Below are 23,341 nucleotides of genomic sequence, written 5' to 3'. Positions count from 1 at the left end.
AGAAACAGCATTTATAGCCTCAATGTTAAGCTTAGTGATGGTGGCTTTAGGAGGTAGAGGAGAGGAAGGAGAGAGATAGGTTAAAAGAGAGAAGGGGAAGGTCAGAGACGGGGAATGGGGAGTTGGAATAATCAGAAATATTACAATAGTGAGTGAAGACTAGATCAAGTGAGTGCACACTCACATGTGAGGGTGAGGAGGTCCATTGGGAGAGACCAAATGAAGATGTGAGGTTAAGGAGTTTGGAAGCAGAGGATTCTGTGGGGATATCAATTGGAATATTGAAGTCACCAAGGGTAATGGAGGGGAGGTCAGAGAAGAGACAGTGAGGGAGCCAGGAAGCAAAGTTGTCAAGGAACTTAGAGGGAGTGCCAGGGGGACTGGTTGGAAGAGGCGTATAGCATGAATCTCAATTGTAGAGAATGTAAGGGATGGTTCAGAGGGTAGGAGTTGGTAGGAGCAACCTGGGGATAGAAGGACCCCCATACCACCACCATGGCAACCCCTGGGCAGACGGGTGTGAGAGAAGGTGAGGCCCCCAGAAGAGAGAGCTGCAGGGGAAGTGGTGTCAGAGGGTGAAATCCCTAATGGATGTCATGGACCACTGTTTGGGGTATGCGGTACCATTCATTACCAATGCGATTAAAGTCACAGCTTACTGCAAGGTGCAGAGAGGACTATGGCGGGAGGTGAGGTCCTGCTGCTCCATTGTCCAGTTGGAGTGGCAGAAGGTAGCCAGGCCTACTGGGATGACTTTGGGCGATGATTAGTATAAAATGTACAGATGTCTGTTTATATGCATTAGTGAATGTGTGCAAACATCCACTCTAGGCCTTTAAACATTTGGTTTGCATCTGTAAACTGGGGCCATTTGTTTACACAAGGCCATATTTTTGATAGGGTGCAATAGTTGAAGTTTTATGTGTATTTAGTCTCTATGTAGGTAAACAATGCTGCACCTACATTTTTTTTGGGGGGGATGTTGTCTCACATCACCATTGAGATTGACATTTTGTGCCTTTAAAAATGTGTATTTTCATTAAAAAAGTTTAACTAGTAAAAAATTAAAATGCTGTTATGTTTGTGTTGTCACAGGAACAGACATGCGCAGCACCAAAGAGCAGCACACCAAAATATCCAGCAGGCGAAAGAGAAAGGCAGCTGTATGCTATATCCCCATCCGCTTCCCAGTCTCCTTCCCCTGCCCATTCTCCCTTTCCTTGCCCATTCTCCCTCCCCTGCCCATTCTCCCCTCCCCTGTCCAGTCCCCCTCCACTGTTCAGACCCCATCCACTGGCAATCCTCCTCCCCTGTACAGACCCCATCCACTATCCAATCCCCCTCCCCTGTACAGACCTCATCCACTGTCTAGTCCCCCTTCCCTGTCCAGTCCCCCTCCACTGTCTAGACCCCCTCCACTGTCCAGACCCCATCCATTGTCCAATCCCCCTCCCTTGTCCAGGTCCCATCCATTGTCAAATCCCCCTCCCCTGTCCAGGCCCCATCCACTGTCCAATCCCCCTCCCCTATCCAGACCCCATCCACTTTGCAGTCCCTGTTGCAGAGGCGTGCATAAATTAGTAATTGCAATACCATACGCAGCTTGGGCTGTCACAGCATGCAATGAGGTTAGCAATTCCTAAGTTAGGTCAGACCTTGTGCAAGTGTGTGTGAGGCTGCGATTGTACTCAAAATGTTACCAATGGTTTTGCAGTCAGGTAAAGTTAGTGTCCTTATGTTAGGCTATGTATGGCATTGCGATTGCATTCATTATCATATCTTCGCAGTGATACTGCGTGTGTAATCGCTATTGCATCAAGCCCTTTATTTTTTCAAAATTGACTGGAAATTAGTGGAAATTAATGTTATTGAGGTTAATAATACTCTAGGAACAAAAAAATGGTTACATTATGTGATTTAAGCTTTTTTTAATCCAATTTTTGGATAAAAATCCAACACCAACACCATTTCACAGCGATTTGGCAAAACCGGCAAATGAATTAGAACTAAAACCAGCAAAAATGTTTCGGTGCACATCTCTACTTAATACATAAACCCCTTAAAGCTATGTTTTGAGGAGTATCTTTATATAAGTATATCAGCGTTATGTTGACATATGACATGTCTGCATGCGCACAAAAATGTCAAAATGTCAACATTGTGCATGTCAACAATCAGCATGTCGACATAACATTCTTCTAGTGTTAGAGCCCTAACCATAACAGCAGCCTAATCCAATCCCTAGCCCTAAACCTGTAATGTCGACTTTGTGATTGTCGCATTTGCAATATTGACATAACAACCATGTCGACATTATGTCCATGTCAAGATTGTATGCTGACATGTTCACTGTTGACATTTTGACCATGTAAACATTCTGAATGTTTACATTCACACTAGGTCAACATTTTGAATGCTGACATTCGGATTGTCGACATAATGACTACATGCCTAGAAATAGAGATCACTTTAAAGCCGGGTATCCACTACCCGATTACATAGAGCGATTGCACGATTACGATATCGTAATCATACAATCATTCAGTAATTGGGCACACATCGGGCACACATCAGGGATGTAAATGTCGGAAATGACCGGCGATGCGCGCTCCCGCTGGTCATTTCCGACATCAATCATCGCCCGAACATGCTGGTCAACCTGACGATAACTTCAGGTTGAGCATGTTAGGGGAAGATTGATGTGCCTACACTGAACGACTGTAGGCACAGCATCAACTGTAAAACGACTGAACGATTACAATGTCGTAATAGTGCAGTCGTTTCCATATCTGCAAGTGGATGTGCCCCTTTAGGCCGTATTCAATTAGCGGCAATATTAACGCCGGCGGTAATATTGGCCAACTAGCGTCCAACTATCGGCTGATTATCGGACGATTTTATCACACAAGCGAGAATTTATCACACCTTTATAATGAGAAACAAGAGAGAAGTTTTCTCCTTCTCAGACCTGGAGACAAAAAATCCCTATTTTTGCCTAAAAACGTGGGGATTTCTTTCAGAACCATTTGGACACCCCCCCCCCCAATGATAAATGACCATACAAAAAATCGTGACTTGCGTACCCTGTCAAAAAAATGGGCGCAATTTTTTTGCCCGCAAAAAAAAAAGTTGGAAAAGGGTTTCAAGTATTGGGTCTGGTTTTTCGGGGGGCTGTATGGATGCGACAAGTGAGCGTTTTTTTAATGTTTTTTCTTTTCTCCTGTTCTGAAATGGACAAAACTTTGTTCCTATTTCTCACTATAAAAGTGCGATAAATTATCGTGGGTGTGATAAAATCGTCCGATAATTGGCCGTTATTATCACCGGCGATGTTATCGCCGTTAATTGAACACGACCCCAAATGTGAAATTAATGAAATAAAAGTTTCATGCAAAAATAAGTCACAAATTATTTTTACAATGTCCATTTTCAAATGTAAAATATTTATGAATTCCATTGTGTGTGTGTTTTTTGGTCTTTTTTTTCAACAGCTGCCAAATAGCCTGAACTGCACTTAAGCAGCAAGTACTGATTGTAGACTGCCAGTGGCTGCTTTATAATTGTGTTTAAGAGCTACATCTACCAAGCAGATTATACAGAAAGCAGCTGTAGCATGTTGTGTGAGTGGCCAATTAGCCGAATTAGGTTTAGTTATAGGGACAAGAAAATTTATAAAGACAGATTTCCCTACAGTTGGCCATTAACAAGGTTCCTAAAGGGGATTGAAAAGTTATCAGAAAGTTGTCTGTTTTAAAAAGCTCCTATCTAATGTGCCTTAAGCGTGAATGTTTAAAAGGCCTGATAAAATAGAGAGGTTTGCCTGTAAATTAATCTGTCACATGAGGTTTTGTAGATTGCTTGCTGATAGTTAAAATTTGCACATCTGTCTTTACGTAGTCTCTTGAGTTTCGAGTCAGTCATTCCAGAGAAAGCTATAGAGGATTCTGTACAATAGGTGTTAGTGTGCTTACCAATTTATGTTTAGTTCCTACCTACTGTATATACTGTATATAGTAATTAGATGGGTGGGATGTAAAGTCCAGAACATGTCTACTTCAATGCGGACAAACCGATTAGGTGGAACATTTCTCATCTCACCTTTAAAAATTATTTAGTGACCATCAAAACTGGTCAGCTAAGATTTTTTATGTTTTTGATAAATATCCTCAAGATGTTTAAAAAGTTAAATACCTGTTTACGGACAGACCACCTACTAAACTCATGCTTAAAAACAGAAGAGAGGTAAATGAGAACAGCTGGGCTGGACTATAATATCCTGTATTCATTCAGAATGAGAATGTGAACAGCAGCACAGAGTGTGCCAGCTCTGTCAGCTCATTGTGCATATCCAGGCAAGTTTGAAACAGGAGCAGGTACTATAGGTCAAGAATCTGAAACAGTGACAACAGTGTACAGTGTATAGATGAGTTATGAAAGTTTAAAATGATATGGGAGCAGCGTAGTGCATAAACTTATAAAACAACACTCAAAGGGCCTGATTCAGAGCCGTTCGCAATTTGCGGTCGTTCGTTCAAAAACAAGGGGTGGCTATTCAAATGATCCGTTCGCAAATTGCAGTCTGTTCACACCTCTAAGTCTAAACGAGCGAGCAAAACATACGCTCGGTTATTTGTTAAAAACGCACCCTGGCCGCTCGCACCATACGTCATGTCCGCTATTTATTAGATTAATCGAGTACATCGACCAGCGTATGAACTGCTCGCTATTCTTGTGGTTGGTTTTTGCTACCACAATCTTGCGAGCAGTTCTGACTATAAAATAACCCAGTGACGTGGTCAATGACGCTGCTGTTTTAAATATGCACACCCATAAAACGCCCGTTTTGACCTTTAAGCACGCCTGCGTTCGGATCTCCACTCCCCATTTTCAAGCACCTTCCCCTGTTACCACCCACATACGCCTCATTCTGTCACTCAAAATAGCAGGCATTCGCTATATTGCGAGCACATGAAATTCGGCCGCACTGACTGGTTCGCGCATGCGTATAACGATCCGTACGCATGCGCAGATGTGCGAACATCGCTCGGAACGAGCGTACTGCCGCTAGCGAGTGGCTCTGAATGAGGGCCAAAGTTAGCTAAAAATATTTGTTGCATAATAGTGGAGGTTACAGCCACCAAAAGTATAGCTATGCCTAGCAGTTGCAATATTTAATAATATGCAGTTTTCCCTCTCTCATCCTGGAGATATGTTTCTGCTCTAGAACTCGCACCGACTGCTAAACTTTCCCATTGATATAACCTGCGTTTAGTAAATAAAAAAAAAAACTGTTATAACAATATATGCCCTGGTTGAAATGGGTCAGGTAAAATATATCCTAAGCATCCCATGGATTTGGAGCACAGCACTTCCTCTGCTTTTGAACGTGCCAAAACGATACTCTGTAGGCCAGTGCTACCTGGCACTCAGCCGCAGCCTCTGATTTTGTGCCTCCTAAACTAATGTATAGATGCAGTGATACTTATACCTCTTTTCCACCACAAACCCAGGTCCGACCTGGGTTTTTGGACATGGTTCCAACCCTGGTCAGACCCATTTACACTGCACCTTTGATCTGGGTTACTCCCAGGTCAGCCCTGTTCACACTGAACACAGGTCTGCCCTGCTAAACCTGTGAGGTCATAAAAAGTGGGAGGTGAATGCTCCACAACCACCAATCCTCTCATTTTAGGCATGATCCAGGTCAGATAACCTGGGTTGCACCGTTTACACTGCATCATTACCTGGGTCCATCCTGGGTCCAACCCTGGTAGCTACCTGGGTTGGATTGCAGGGTCACTTGACCTGGGTTATTTTTCAGAGACCCTTTTACACTGAGCTGCGCCTGGGCCTAATGTCAAGTCACTCACATGAGCTCAGTCCCCTGGGCCTAGCACCAAGGGTCTTACAGATGGCCCAGGATATTGACATCCGTGGCCTGGACCTAATGCCCAGAACCACTCAGATGGCTCAGACCTTGCAGCCCACCTAATATAGAGCAGAGGTTGCTTGGGCCTAATGCCCAAGGTCCCTTTATTAAATGAGGGCTCATGCCTATGGATCTGCCTACCTAGGGCACAAAGAAGGACTTAGGCCTATTGCCTAGAGTCCCTTTACTTATTAGAGCTCAGGCTTTAAGTCTTGCCTACTGGTGGCCAAAGTACAGATGTGTCCACATTAGAGATGAGCGCAGTGAGGGGGGTGCGGCCGCACCCGGGTGTCACCCGCCGAGGGATGACACCAAAGTGCAGATCCCCCTCTGGTGACAGGAGCCTGGTGCTGCACTGTGGAATTACTTGCAGCACTCGGCTCCTGTCACAGTGAGGGAGCCAGCACTACAAACACACTGGTCCCAGAGGGCAGACCGCACCTCCTGGACCCCCCGGAGACACTAACACCGGAGTTCGGGTGTGTGGCCCCGCCCCCACATGCGAGGCCTGCCCACTTGTCCCAGGGCCTGCGCAGCTGCGCCGCGCTAATGCTTGTACACCCGCACCAGGTGCAACTAAAGGTGAGGACGCCACTGGATGAGCGGGTTCGGTTTTCAGAGAACCAGACCCACCCGAACTTCCAGATCCAAGGCAAGAACCTTTCCCGCATGACTTGGATCTTAAAGCGAGGCAAAACATCATCTTCCCGCTGTCGGATTCTCGCGGGTTTTGGACTCTATAAAGGTCCCGTGATCGGCAACCATTTTCACTGCAGGTGTGGATGGTAAATTGAACAGACGTGTTGCTGTCACTGCCTGTGTCAGTGTGTTGACCAACTTGTCCTGTCAGGGTCTGGGGCTGAAGGCTGCTGCTGTGTTGTCCATAAAGGGGCTGGGGCTGCAGTATATAAAGGGGGGCTCCAGTGGGTGCTGCAGCTGCTGTCTCACTTGTCCTGTCAATCAAGGGGCTGCTGCTGTGTTGTTTTACATAAGGGCTGCTGTTGTTGTCCTGTCCATCAAGGGGCTAAGGCTGCAGTCCATAAAGGGGTGCTGTGTTGTCCAGGGGGGGAGGTGATCTGTCAATCAGGGGTGCTCTTCCTTAGTGTAAAAAAAAATAAAAATGCTTTTTTTTGTGCGTTAGCAACTTAGCTGCGCTATTAGTTTTTGGTGACTCTGCAGGTGGTCTGTCCGCACTCGGCAGGGGTGCTTTGTTGTCCATAAAGAAGGGGTGCTGTCTGTGTTGTTCATCAAAGGGCTGCTACCTCATTCAGGGGTGCTAATCCCCAGTGTAAAAAAAATAAAAGTGCTTTTTTTGTGTGTGTGTGCGTTAGCTTAGATGCGCTATTATTGTTTGGTGACACTTCCGGCCAGACCGCAGGTTTTTGTCAACGTATTTGTGACTCTGCAGGTGGTCTGCCCGCACTCAGCAGGGGTGCTTTGTTGTTCATCAAAAAGGGGTGCTGTCTTTGTTGTTCATCAAAGAGCTGCTGCCTCATTCAGGGGTGCTCTATCCCATTGTGAAAAAAATAAAAGTGAAATTAAATTATTAATATCAATATCAATCCACATTTAAAAAAATATATTTTGTGTGTCTGCGTTAGCAACTTAGCTGCACTCTTATTGTATGATGACACTGCCGCAGTTTATCGTCCATGTATTTGTGATCTGCAGGTGGTCTGTCGGCACTCGGCAGGGGTGCTTTGTTGTCCATCAAAAAGGCTGTGTTGTTCATCAAGGGGCTGCTGCCTCATTCAGGGGTGCACTTCCCCAGTGTGAAAAAAATAAAAGTGAAAGGAAATTAATAATATCAATATCAATCCACAAAAACAAAAAAAAATTTTGTGTGTGTGCATTAGAAACTTAGCTGCGCTATTATTGTTTGCTGACACTGCTGACCAGACCGCAGTTTATCATCCACGTATTGTGACACTATGGCCCGTATTCAATTTGAGACGAAAAGTCCGGATCTGCGATACTTTTTTGCCGATGACGTCATTTTCGCCTGTTTTGAGTTTCCTCCGCATTCAGTTTGGAAGACTTTTCGCCTAGGCGGAAAGTCAATGAATTGTAAAAGGCGAAAAAGTTTAGCCTATGAATAGCAGGTGGAAAAAACTGCAGAATTGTGGTTTTAGGGTACAACATTGCGGGAACCCTCGTGCAGCCTTAAGACAAAAAAAGAAAAAATTATGTTTAATTTTGGGGGTAAAAAAAAAATAGGGGAACAAAGTGCCGAACTATCTAAATGAATTCAGGTCGGGTCCCCATGTATGCGGCAGGTGTTTTCTTCATTGCGGGGACAAGCGGCAGGTGCAATTTTGCAGATTTTTAAAAATAACATTAGGGACTTAAAAAAATGCTTACCCCCATTTTCATGTACCCCAACTTTGATAGGAATAGTTATTTCCCCCCAAAAAAAATCTAAGTGCTATTCTTTACCACTTCTTCATAGCCGCAAAATTGCACCTTGCGCGGCTATTACAAACCCCGACTTTCTTCAGCAGGCAAAAATGGGGGTACCCATAGTGATCCCCCATATCTGGACTTCTTTAGGGGGGTCCCAGGCATTTTTCCTGAAATTTCCTGTTTTTTTTCGTAAATGGGGTGAAGGGTCATTTTAAAATAACAGGGATAATTTTTCAATTACCTATAGCAGGTGAAAAAAGTGCAGATTTGGGGTTTAGAGGTTCATGCGTAAAAAATATAGCCTGCACCCTTGGGAATGCCCCCTTAAAACGAAATGTGTAAAAAAAAAAATTGGCACACCCCAAAAAACATTTTCTAAATTTTGGGGTGAAAAAAAAAAATAGGGAAACAAAATGCCAAACTAACGAAATTAATTCTGGTGGGGTCCCCAAGTATGTGACAGGTGTTTTTTCATTGCGCAGAGTAGCGGCAGCTGTATTTTTGAAGAATTTTTAAAATTACCTTTAGGGACTTAAAAATATGCTCAACTACATTTTCATGTACCCCAAATTTGATAGGACCACTTTTAAAAACGAAAAAAAAAAGGGCTCTTCTGCATCACTTCTTCAATGTCGGGAAATATAACCACCTGCCGCATCTATTTAAAAAGTCAACTTTATTCTGCAGGCAAAAACGAGGGTACCCACAGTGATCCCTGAGGTCTGGACATCTTTAGGGGGGTCCTACAATTATTTCCCGAAAATTCACGTATTTTTTCGCTGATCCAAGTTTCACCTGTTCCTGATTTCGCCTACTTTGGAATTGAATATGGGGAATAGCGGGCATGCACGTGATACTTTTCCTCCTGGAAAACAAGCGAAGGAGGAGAAAAGTTCAGCAGGTGAAAAGTCTGGATTTTTCACCTCAAATTGAACACGGGCCTGTAAGTCATAGCGCAGTGTGTAATTCTTATTCATAAATAATTAATCTTGTGACACTGTAAGTGGTAGCGCAGTCTAATATTCAACATTTCACTTCTTTCCTCAATTGTGAAAAAATGATTACTCTACACGCCAACAACAAGCCCACAACAAAGTACTAAATAACATGCATTATATATAAAACATAATGACATCACTGTAAGTGGTAGCGCAGTGTGTTATTCCTATTCATAAATAAATAATCTTATCACACTAAGTGGTAGCACAGTGTGTTAATCTTATATAATTAATAATTAATCTTGTGACACTAAGTATTAGTGCAATGTGTTATTTTTATTCATAAATAATCTTGTGACACTAAGTGTTAGTGCAGTGTGTTATTCTTATTCATATATAATTAATCTTGTGACACTAAGTAGTAGTTCAGTGTGTTATTCTATTTCATAAATATTCTATGTGACACTAAATGGCAGCACAGTGTGTTATTTTCTTATTCATAAAAAATCTTGTGACACTGTAGGTCATTGATACTGCAGTGTAATATAAAAAATTGGCAGAGATTGACGTGTTTGCTGTACCCCATTTCATTCGTGTTTGTTGATATGGAAAATCATCAATTGAGATGTGAGAGAAGAGCAGGAACCACATACTAGTGCTGGAGCTGTTGCCAGTGCCACCAGTCATGATGATACTAGTCCATCTAAATCATCTACTAAAGCCGATGCCCAAGGACATACAGGGCTTAAGTCAGGGCATCTAAGGAGATGCCCTGACTTAAACTGAAGGAGAAGCCACCGCTGCATCATGGGCCACTTGAGCTGACGATTTGCTTGCCAACAGCTCTTTGCATCTCTTCAGATCTGTGTTCATTGGGAAGAAAGACACAATGTCTTCATCCCGTCTGGGATGAAAATCCACTCCCAGCAGCAGGTATAGTGCTCAAGGATTCTCAAGAAAGAAACAACATAAGACTTAAACCTTAAATCTTGCATTTGCTTTGTTCAGCTCATCCACATATCTGTGGTTAAGTGGACAGTGGGTACAATGACATTTTGGAGGCCACTAATTAAGTTGTTTTTAATGTAAAAAAATTACTTTTATTGAGGTTATTAATACTGTAAGAACAAAATCAAAAATAATAATGTGATTTTAGCAGATTTTATCAATTTTGTTTTAAAAAATACAGATCCAAAACCAAAACACGCAAGGGGGCGGTTTTGGCTAAACCAAAACATGGGGGTCGGCACATATCTGTAGTCCACATACACCTTTCTAAAATCTAGCCATATTGCTAAATTTGCCATGCCTTTGACTCTGCGAATTAGCCATGCCTTGGGATTTTCTCAAAACTTTAATCTGCTACTTAATATGAATCCTTTTGCAGCAAAAAAACAAAATTGGGATCAATCCAATTGCTACTCGTCATGGAGCATCTTAACCGTGCTGGCATCTTGTGCCAAATGAAGTAAAAAAGGAACAGTGTTTGAGGACACATCTGTAGTGACTTTGACCTACTACCCAAAGTCAATTTATTTGCTAGCTCAGGCTCTACAGCATGTCTACACTAGGTCAATCAGAAGTGACTTGGACCTAATACCCAAGGTCAATTTATATTAATGTGGGCTCAGGTCTCTAGGACCTGCCTGTCAGGAACAGTGTTCACCTTCAGGGTCATGCTGCACTGTCTTGGCGAGGGTCCCGGCCTGGGTACTCATGGAGAGTGTTGCCGGCAGGTCCCCAGCATGGCGGTGGTCTCCAGGGCCCAGAGTTTTGGCAGCATTCCCGTCGGCTTCATAGATTAAGCACGTCATGGCGGCTCCTATATGGCTACATGTGTCTCTGGAGGGTCCTCAGTGTGCTAGTGGTCTTAGGGGGCTTGGGGTTCCGGCGGCATTCCCGCCAGCCCCAAACACTGGGTGCCGCTATGTTGATACTGGTCAGATGACCGCTAAGTCTCCAATGGGTATCCAGGTCGGCAGCCACCTGGTGGCATCAGTCAATCCTGGTGAGGCACAGGGTATAAAGCCTTGTTCCTCACAGCATTCAGTGCCTGAACTTTGTTGCTGACACATACATTGTTTCTAGCTCCCAGGCTAGTTGCGCTAGTCACTCTGACTCCAGATCCATTGTATTCTCCAAGTCCAGATCCACTCTGGTCACAGTCCAGCCCAGTGCCTATCATAAGTGCTGCTCTTATTCCTTGCTATCTGATAACACCCACATATTTTATCCTGTTGCTTATTCCATCTATGGGGACTTATATATGACCATCTCTACTGCAAACCTCCCTTACCATCAGTGAGCAAGTACCTGAATCTCTACTGAGCAATCCTGATTCCCCAGTCATGACACTGCCTAATGCTACCAACAGTGGACTGGGCCTAATGCCCAGAGTCAATAACACCTATTGGGGGAAACAGTTCCAGTGTACAGGGCCTAATGCCCTCTAATGAGCCTGGGCCTAGTGCCTACTTACTATGACACATGCCTAATGCCTGACTTACCCCCTTGGGCCAAGTGCTCACCACCAGGTCATCTAGGGAGGATTATAGATATGTAGGTCTGGCCCAACTCTTGAAAGTAGCTGCAGTGGGGTGCGTTGTTAAGCTCTTTTTTAACCCATCAATGCAGTTCTCTCTGGTCCTAGGCCAAAGCTCCACCTCCCACCACTTGCCACCATCCTCAATACTCTGCCACCACCATCTGGTCTTCCAGGGCCACGCCTGCAGTCTTCTGTCTTGACTACACCACCTTTTAGCCTCTTCCATGGCTACTGGAGATCTTCTAGGCTCTCCAGCATGGCAGTGTCTTATATAAGATGCTGCCGGTGGGCAGAGCTATGACTCGGCGAGCCCTGATTGGCTCACTGCAGCCGATTCCTATGGGCTGCCAGTCCGCAAGCTGTGATTGGCTCGCAGATGGAGCCAAGTTTTCCCAGACGTCTGAATGGTGCTGGGAGCCAGTAAGCGGTCCCGACACCAGACTATCACCATGACCGCACTTACGACACTGAGATCGGGTGTCCCCCAAGGCAAGGGGTCCGGGGCGGCTTCCCACAAGAATGTAGATTTTCTTTCTGTGTCCTGAGGTGTGGGCAATTACTATCCTATGGTTGGTTGAGAAGACACTCATACCTTATCAATTATCATCACAATTCTATACATTTATTTACTGGAGAGAACATAGGCCCATTTGTTTTTTTATAAATAGTGAGAAAATAGTGCCTACTAGTGTAATGTGGAAAATGATCAAATGATGTTTGGCAGCAATTGGCAATTGGTGGTGTTTGAATATGAACTGTGCTACAGCCATGATGAGACAGTCAGGCAGGACATTGCACAGGTGGAGGAAATATTTTACCCCTTTTCACCTCCTTAGTAGTTGAATTTCAAAAACTCCCTTCTTATGGGCACCTACACCTACATCATAGAAGGTATATGCTCCCCGATTTTCATGTTTCTAGGTTTGGGCTGGGCGTTGATAGGTCAGTGAGTCAGTTAATTTGTCAGTGAGGATATATGATTCTATATTTTATATATATATATATATATATATATCCAGTAGGAGACAAAAATGAGCTTTCTCCTTCATCATGATAATATGCCTATCACTTTTGCTAGCAGCTCCTCTCTGGTCTCTCTGGCCCGGTGTGATGATTGAGCCCTTAGGTTCATACACACAGCACACTTGGCAGATGCCACTGGGTATGAGCAGCAGCTCTGTTCCATCCCTTATACTGCATGTTGTGGCAGCAGCTATAGAAAAATCATATTACATAAAATTACTATTGTGGTCTTCACTTTAGTCAATGACAAGGGTAGAGGGGACATTTTCCAGGCAACTGTAACTGCCCCCCTGCATTTGCCTATGAACATGAACAATGTACATATAAACTATCCACTTTGTCCAGGCATTTGGATTGTCCTTATTATATGATGTTTCTTTAAGTAAATCTTTCCTAATTTTGAATAGTTCTACCATATTTATTCATCATTTATATTGACTTGCCCTTTATATTGTGTTACATTTTATATTGTGTGCTTATTTACAATTTTAGATTTATTTATGCACTGCCTATGAATCCAAGCCAAATATGTGCAACTTTAACCAACTACTGATGATACAGTCGTATGCGTCGCATCTTAGCTGCATCTTCACTTGAGTGGGTACTGAGAGCTTGTCGTGGGCATATAGGTAGAATTATGTTTTGCCTAATGTTAGGTTGATCTTTTGCACTAAAGTTGGGTTGGTGCAAGATTTGATAGTGATGAAGGCTACTTTCATAAGCAAATATAAGGGCTTTGCGGATGCATAGATGCAGTCATCACTTAATACTGGTAAGAGCTGCTGCATTTATTTCCAAAAACACAAGCATCCTGGGCAGACGTATGCAAATTGGGCTTTCCTTGCTCCTATTGCCAAGCTTTCCAAAAACATAGATAAAGCCATATATTCAGATCCACAGTCTATATTTTTATTTTAATGCATTAATTACCAGTTATTTATATAGAACATACATATTCTGCAAGCTACAGAGAATATTTGGCCATTCACATCAGTCCCTGCCAGTGGCGTATCTATAATGGGTGCAGTGTGGAATGCGAGCGCCCAGTGGGCCACTTTTGGTAAGCAGAACTGGCGCTGCGGGATGAACCAGGGGGGCCCCGCACCGCACACACTGCACCCATATTTTTTTCAAACTTACCTGTCCAAGGTCCTGTGTCGGGTGTCACTGCTGCTCAGAACACCAAAAAGTGGCTGCCGCGGTCATTTACCGGTGTTCTGCGTATGCGCAGTAGACTCCGGGCACACTCTAGTGCCCAGAGTCTACTAATGCTCCGGTGGCAGGGAGAGAGGAGGGGGCCCCGCATGAGGAGAGCACACGGGCACCCTCCTCTCTTAAAGCACCCCTGGTCCCTGCCCCAGTGGAGATCACAATCTATACCAGATGTAAATGCTCACAAATATACAATATGGTTATTTTTGTTTATTTTTTATGAGGTGCAGCTGCAGCTGCGATGCTAACAAGAGTCCATCTCTGAATCAGGCACTCAGTGCTGCAAGGCAGTAATGCTAAGCATTACACCTAGGGATGTGCGCCAACCCCCATGTTTTGGTTTTGGTTTTTGATCTGTATCTCCTTCTAGGTTTTGGATCTAGATTTTGTCTTGCAAACCACCATCAAGCTTTTTGGTTTTGTATCTGGATTTTTTAAATAAAAAATAGATAAAAAGTTTTATAAACAGCTAAAATCATGTAATTTATGCAATCCAAAACCCAAAATTCGGATTTAAAATCCAAATTACGAACCGCAAAAAGATCAGAACTGCGACTCGGATTTACCCAGATCTCCTCAGGAGACTAGAACCGCGACTCGGATTTACCCAGATTCATGAAATTCGGGTGGATTCGGATTTCTGGAGAACTGAACCGCACATCTCTAATTTACACCAACCTGTTAGGGCTTATCAGTGTAAGTAGTGGCTACATGGGTAGTTTATTTTGTTACGTACTTTGGATTTTCAGTTTACTGATTTTACGTACACAATTGTGTTGCTAAAAAAGAAAGCATTGTTATTTCTCCTAGAATATGCTTTACTTTCTCTGTTCAACCCCTGAACATGGTCTTGACTCTTTAATTTGAAATGACAGCTTTCTAATCATGTATTTGTTGCTGTGAAATACAATAATTCTAGCATTCTGAGCCAATTTCTCTACTTATACTGAGAAAATTGCTTCCAATTATGTCATTAAAATACCTAATTTAAGATGTCAGAGAGTTGACATGGGGTAACATTAGCTAAACACTGAATTGTAAAATGCACAAGTACAAAAGATAAAGGTTTTCTGAAACACTAGATATTTTATATTATAAATGTTGTTTTCAGTCATCTAGGATGAGCATTTTTTTTCTTTACTCCACGTTTTAGTAAATAGGCGTATTAAAAAGTATGCAGGTTGTAAAGAATACCCAGAGGGAAAAACAACTCATGACATTTTAAATACTATATGTATTATAATTATATGTTTAACAATCAGCAGAAAATACAGTAAGTTAAAATAAATGCTGTTAAATTTATTCAATGTATAAAAAATTTTACTTTAGGAATAAATCACTCACAGCTTAAAGTAGCAGAAATATGAAGTAAATCAGATTTATTAGCAACTCCCGATCCACTCAACCCATGCCCAAGATTCCTCGTTAATACCACTTTCAGACAGAAAATGGCGAAAACCCCAGCTTTTACCCGGCATTTTGCATACCAGGTTTTTGACATTTTCTTTCCGATACCCCTTTCACACAGGAAACTGAAAATCCTGGATTATTCACTTTTACTTAGTAATATGTTAAACTACCCGGGTTTTTTCAGCGTGAAAGGGTGAACCCGGGACTTAATTCCCGGGTCTATGACTGTGCAAAAAACCAGGATCGGAAACCCGGGAATTTAGTCCCGGGATGACCCTTTCACACAGGGGAAAATCCCGGGTTGTTTAGCAAATTGCCGGGTAAAAGTGAATTACCCGAGATTTTCCTTTTCAGTGTGAAAGGGGAATTATACTAGCACTACCACAAGTCTTGCGGGGGATTCTGCCAGTTGGGGTCAGCAGCAAGGGGTGCCGGCGGTGTCAGCAGCGGGGGTTGCCGGCGGTGTCAGGCAGCGGGGGATCGGTGGGCGGCATCATCCTAACTTCCTCCTATGCCCATATTCAATGGGCTTAATGCTGATAGGCTAAGAGCATTGACAGATGGCTCTCTCAGCAAATAAGTGTTAAGCCCGCTTGATGCAAAACCTCGCGATCCGACAACGGGATCACAAGGTTTTGCATTGATATGGGATCTGGGGCAGGCAGGGAGATCTGAGCTGTGTCTCGGATCCCCGTAATTCGGGTTAATCCGGTTCCCGGAGAACCATACCCTCTCCTCTAAATAGACCACAAGCTAATCAATTTAAAATAATATATAGTTAAAAAAAACCAACACTTACCTGCATCCAGGGACTGGTGATTGGTGCTCCAGTGAGGCCCTCTGGAGCTCCAGTCAGCTGGTCTCTGGGCTCCAGCACTGTGACACCAGTCAGCTGCTCTATTCCGACATCTCATCTTACAGCATAGAGCAGCTGAACCGGAGTCACAGTGCAGAGCCTGGAGACCAGCTTACCGGAGTACCAGAGGACCTCACCAAAGCACCAATCACCATGCAGGTAAGTGTAAGCTGTGCGGGGGGTGCAGAGGTGGGAAGGCTTTGGTCCCAGAGGCCATTGTGGGTGGGGGGGGCTGGGTGGGGGTAAGCCGGTGGTACATGCACAGTCACACTGTCAGGGAAATATCTATAAATAAATATATTTTTTAGGGATGTGCATCGACCCCTGTGTTTTGGCTTTGGATCTGTTTCTCCTTTGTGTTTATGTTTTGCCAAAACCACCCTTGCGTGTTTTGGTTTTGGATCTGCAATTTTATTTTCAAAAATTTATAAAAACTGTTAATCACATAATTTGGGCTTTTATTGTTCCTACAGTATTATTAACCTCAATATCATTAATTTCCACTCGTTTCTAGTCAATTTTGACCACCTCACAGCTCACAATATTGTTTTCATGCAGTTTAGTCCCATAATTCGCACCAAGCTAGATGGCAGACTAAACTAAGCAGCAGCAGTTGTCAGCACAAACACTTGGCAGATCAACTTCCAACATGGCACATAAGGAAGCATATGCTTTCATTAATCAAGAGGTCTGAGGGAGATGGAGTATGTATGTAGTTGAAGGCAGGGAAAGGAAGGGTTGATTTGTAGTACATTTAATTTCATTTTCATTTTTTAATTTCAAGCAATTTTATGAGAGTGGAGGGGAAAGCATGGGTGAACAATATGACCCATGTTTTGCCCATAAAATCAACTTAGTGGTTCAGAATATTTTTTAAAATTACAAGGGCATGCAGAAGATGCTGTGTGTGATCATAAACATTTCTAGACATTCAGCAACCGCATGTCAAAGATTGCAGCAGCTGTGGCAGTTTACCTTACAACATGGCACATCAGGAAACAAATGTTTTTATTATTCAAGAGGCCTGAGGGAGTTGGAGTATGTATGCAGTTGAAGACAGGAAAAGGAAGAGTTGATTCGTAGTAAATTTTATTGAATTTTTTGATTCCGAATAAAATTTATGAGGGAAGAGGGGAAGGGAGGAAAGAGGCATTTACAAAAATTACAAAAAATATTTAAATCATTCACATCAGTCCTTACCCCAGAGAATCCTTGAGCACTATGCCTGCTGCTGCTGGGAGTGGATCTTCACCCCAGAAAGGGGACCAGTTAGACTACTAGTAGTAGTTTAAAAAAAAACAATTGACTGTTAAACAATCCTTTGCAAGGGGGAACAAGTATAACAGCAGTCACCCAGTTGCACAGCAGATCACTGATGCCATAACATCTATGCTGGTATTAGATGTGCGTCCTATAGCTGCCAATAATGCAGTGGGTTTTAGACAGTTAATTGAGGTCCTGTGTCCCCACTACCAAATCCTATCTAGATTCCACTTTACTAGGAAAGAAATTCCTAGCCTATGCAGGGATGATAAAAAAAACTTAATTAGTGCTCTCCAAAATGCTGTTCTACACAATGTTCACTTAACAGAGCAAACACAAGACTGTAACAGCCCACTGGGTGGGTGTATTGCCTTCAGCGCCACCAACAGTAGCAGCATCTAAGAAAAAGCAGTTCATTCAGAGATAGTCTGTGTATCACTGGTTTCACTAAGAGTCATACACTGACAACCTTTTAGACAAACTCAGGGAAATCACTGCAAAATGGCTTACCCAGCTCTCCTCAGGATTTGTGATTTCTGACAATACCACCAATATTGTGAGAACATTACAGCTGGGTGAATTCCATCATGTCCCATGTTTTCGTCATGCAATCAATTTGGTGGTACAACCTTTTTTTTAAAAAATGACAGGGTCATGCAGGAGATGCTCTCTGTGGCCCGTAAAATGTCTGTAAATTTTCACCATTCACCAGGCACATATAGAAGATTGCAGCACCTGCAAGAAATGTTGAATTTTTCCTGCCACCAGCTGAAGCAAGAGGTAGTAGAACTCCACCCTTTATATGCTTTAGCAGATGAAGGAATAGCAAAAGCCATCCTAAGCTACACAGCAAACTATGACATAGGAAGAGGAGGGGGAATGTACCTTACTCAAGATCAGTGAAAAATACTTTCCATGTTGTGCAAGGTGCTGAAACCCTTCAAAGTAGTCAACTGTGAAGTGAGTTCAGACACTGCTAGCTTGAGTCAGGTAATTCCCCTAATTACACTGTTTGAAAAGCAGCTTGAGAAACTGAAGGAGGAGCTGAAATGAAGCACTTCCGCAAAGTACATTGGACTTTATTCGCTTCGCCAGGATCCAAGGGTTGTCAGGATCTTACGATCTGATCAATACATTTTTGCAACCATGCTGGATCATAGGTGTAAGTCATAAATCATGTCTTTCTTCCCAACGGACACAGATCTGAAGAAATACAAAGAGCTGTTGGTAAGCAAATTGTAAGCTCAATTGCCACAATGGCTTCTCCTTCAGTTTCTCAAGCAAGTGCATCTGCCAGGAAAAAAACTAAACTTTCCCAAAAGCCCCACTGGTGATGCAGATGAGTCAACACAACCAAGTTTTGACATCTGGTTGGGTCTAAAAGAATTGCCTACAATTAATGAGACCTCTACCGTGACTCCATCTGGTATGGTTTAGGACTATTAAAAAATTTTAATGATAGTGCCCAGATAGGCATGTGAGACAGTCTGTTTGACTACTCACAGGAAAAAAAGGCAATTTGGAGGCCATGCTCAAACTGGCTTTGCTTTACTTCAGCTGTCCATCCTCCAGTGTTTACTCAGAAAGAGTTTTCAGCACAGCTGGGAACCTTGTCAACGATCAGTGTAGGAGGCTACTTCCTCAAAATGTGGATAAAATGATGTCCATCAAAATGAACTACAAATTCTACAAGGAAGACCTTTACCACCAATTATGTCCAAAAATTACAGAGGCACCTGTAATGGGGGAATCCAGCAGTGAAAAATTAAGATTGTGTGAAGATGAAGTACACACTGATGAGGGTGAAGAATCAGATTATGATGGCGACAACATCTTGCCTCTGTAAAGCCAGTTGTGGATGTAGAGATCATTGCCAGCAATGTCAGCTGCCCATTGGTAGCTTGTCTTGTGGTGGGCTTCATGACTGAGGATATTGTTGATGAAGGTGTTGATGGTAAAGATGACAGGTGCTTGGATCTAGCAGAGAGAAGGGAGCTAGCTGATGCTGGACTGCTTGTTACTTTTTTGTCCAAAGTTTCTGAATTTTACTAAAACTTTTTTGATGGATGCGCTGCAGATGATGTAACAGGGAGGAGGTTCCTAGATGGTTAAGGTCCCTACCTCTACTTACTCTGACTTTACAAAGGGTACAGATGGCTTGATAATTGATGTCCAGATTTGAGTAAAATGAATCCACGCCTAAGAAGTGGATTTTTTTGTCTTATGCCCAGGCTTAACAATGGGCTTTTCCTTATCATGGGCAACAACTGTTTCTTCCACTCATGCCTGATTTACAGAAACAACATTCTCATCATCAGCATCCTCATCATCAACATCCTTATTAGCATCAGCTACACAAATATGCACTTCCATAGAAGCATCCTCAATTTCTATGTCAGCATGTTCACTTGTGCTTACATCATGATAAGAGGCAGAACCACCAGTCATAAATACAGGCCAAGGCCTTAGCCTTTCCTTGCCACTTCGTGTGGTGAAAGACATATTGCCAATTTTATGTCTTTCTGCAGCTAACTTTCCCTTTGATGTTTCATTCATTACCAATTTAAACGATTGCTTCTTTGATTTTAGATGCCCTGACTTAACCCTATATGCCCTTGGGTATCAGCTTTAGTAGATGACATAGATGGACTAGTATTGTCACGACTGGTGGTACTGGCAGCAGCTCCAGTACTACTATGTGGTTTCTGCTCTCCTCTCAAATGATCTTTTTCCATATCAACAAACACGAACGAAGTGGGGTACAACACACACATCCAATTTTTTAAATATTACACTGCAGTATCAATGACCTACAGTGTCACAATATTTTTATGAATATTACACTGCCATGTTACTGACCAACAGTGGACAATACTTGTATGAATAATAGTACACTGTGCTACCACTTAGTGTCACAATATTTTTTATGAATATTACACTGCTCTGCCATTTACAGTGTCACAATATTTTTTATGAATATAACACTGCGCTACCACCTACAGTGTCACTATACATGTATGAATATTACACTGTGGTCTGACCGGCAGCATCACAGTAAAAAATAAAATATAGTACACTGGGGTACAGCACAATTTTTTTTTAATTATATTATGAATATTTTTAGCTTTATTTTTATACTGGACACCCTTGGACAGAGCACCCCTAAACTGACAGAGTACCCCTGCAGGACACAGCAGCCCCTATATGGATGAACAGAGCACCCCTAAACCCACAGAGCACCCCTGAAGGATGCTGCAGCCCCTTTTTTGGATGGATGGAGCACCCCTAGACTGACAGAGCACCCCTGAAGGACACAGCAGCCCCTTTATGAATGAACAGGACAAACCTAGACTGACAGCACCCCTGGAGGACACAGCAGTCCCTTTGATGGATGGACGAAGCACCCCTAGACCAACAGAGCACCCCTGAAGGACACAGTAGCCCCTTTATGGATGAAAAGAACACCCCATGACCGACAGAGCACCCCTGAAGGATACAGCAGACCCTTTATGGATGGACAGAGCACCCCTAGCTTGTTAGACCACCCCTGAAGGACAAAGCACCCCCTTTATGGATGGACAGAGCACCCCTAGACCAACAGAGCTCCCCTGAAGGACACAGCAGCCCCTTTATGGATGAAAAGAGCACCCCATGACCTACATAGCACCCCTGGAGGACACAGCAGACCCTTTATGGATGGACAGAGCACCCCTAGCTTGTTAGACCACCCCTGAAGGACAAAGCAGCCCCTTTATGGATGGACAGAGCACCCCTAGACCGACAGAGCTCCCCTGAAGGACACAGCAGCCCCTTTATGAACAGACAGAGCACACCTACACTGACAGCACCTCTGGAGGACACAGCAGCCCCTTTTTGGATGGACAGAACACCCCTAGATCGACAGAGCTCCCCTGAAGTACACAGCAGCCCCTTTATTGATGGACAGAGCAGCCCAAGACTGACAGCACCCCTGGAGGACACAGCAGCCCCTTTGATGGATGTACAGAGCACCCCTAGACCGGCAGAGCACCCCTGAAGGACATAGCAGCACTTTTATGGAAGAACAAAGCACCCCTGGAGGATACAGCAGCTTTTGATGAATAGACAAAGCACCCCTGGAGGACACACACATTTGTTCAGTACACTCTCCACAGCCGGAGTGAAAATGGCACAGATGACCGGGGACCTTTATAGATTCCAAAACCCGTGAGAATCCGACAGCGGGAAGATGAAATTTTGCCTAATTTTGGGATCTGAGTCAGGCTGGAAAACCCGAGCTGGTCTGGAATCCCGGCCGGGGTCGTAAAGTACAGGTGTGTCTCATAGAACCAGACCCGCTCATATCTAATAGTTTTAATATTTGTAATAACCCACAAATCTCCCAAATTAAAATGCCATACAGTAATGCCACCAATTAGTAATATGCTACATACTGTATCATGTATTTAGCTCACATCAGGATGATTGAGATATAGAGTGCCAGCTGTGGAGACCTGCAGTGCTGACTGTGGTGTCAAGATGCAGTATGAAATGGCCAGGAATGCCAGGAATCTGAGATTGGCACTGGCAGAGGCCCCACCCCTTAGCCTCTCCCTAGAATACAGGAGGCAGTGTTATTCAATCCTCCTTGGCGGCTCTTATCCAGCAGCTCAGAATGTAGGATGCTTTCTGCTATTTCTCACAGTTGGCATCCTACTAGAACCCAGTTGCCAGATTTGAGAATGTTTCCTATGGGCTGTAGGTAGGCCGCCCCTGATATAGTAGGGCTAGGGATGAGTGAAATTTTCAAAAATGTTTCACAAAATATTTGCCTCATTTTGTATTTAGCCTTTAATCATACTTCCAACCATCCTAATTTCATTAATACTATCCTGATTTCATGGGACAATCCCATGATCAGAACTTTTGTCCCAATTTATGGGGTGTTAAAATGTATGCCTTTACTAAACACCATGGTTCGTGCCCCCTTGTCATGCAATTTAAAAAAAAATATTGCATTTTTGTGGGAAAAATGGTCAATGGTGACGTAGCACCACAATGTGGCATTGAAGGTGTGGTCATGCCCCCATCATAGGTGTTACACCCCTAGATTATTGTGGTCATGCCAGCATCTCTATTTTGCAAACTCCCACTATTAAGAAGTACATATACTTTAATTGTTTGTACAACCTCAATCACACCACTCAGCTGAATGATTTGAACATTATCACTACATCTTTATTGATTGAAAAAAAATGCCAACAAATGCACATTTATAGAAATAGTACAGAATGGCAATTTGTGGAATTAAAATCCTGAAGACAAAAGGTGCATACACACTAGACGATATGCTCCCTGAGCGATATCGTCTAGTGTGTCCCCGGCAGGCTGTGCTCAATGTCGTTCATGACATTGAGCACAGCCGCTGAACGATATCATTAGCGATATCGTTCAGCGCCGGGCTCTCTCACCCATTCCCTGACATGCAGCAACCTGACGAGGTCGTCAGGTTGGCCTGCATGTCAGCCCGATGAACGAGGATGACGAACGACCCGCGGGAACGCGCGTCGTCGTCATCGTTCATCTTTTTTGTGCTAAAAATGGACGATAAAGTGGACGACTGAACGATAACGATATTGTTATCGTTCAGTCGTCCACTTTAATCGCCCAGTGTGTACGCACCAAAAGACTGTTTCACTGTGACTTTCTACATGTTCCAGGTCGGAAACAGATTCACACAAAATGTACTGTTACTTTGCTCATCTATAAGAGGAACATATGAG

Source organism: Taudactylus pleione, unplaced genomic scaffold (genome assembly GCF_031769625.1).
Source record: "Taudactylus pleione unplaced genomic scaffold, aTauple2 ptg000078l, whole genome shotgun sequence".
NCBI lineage: Eukaryota > Metazoa > Chordata > Amphibia > Anura > Myobatrachidae > Taudactylus > Taudactylus pleione.
The sequence above is the reverse complement of the archived record's forward strand: the minus strand, read 5'-3'. Positions refer to the sequence as shown.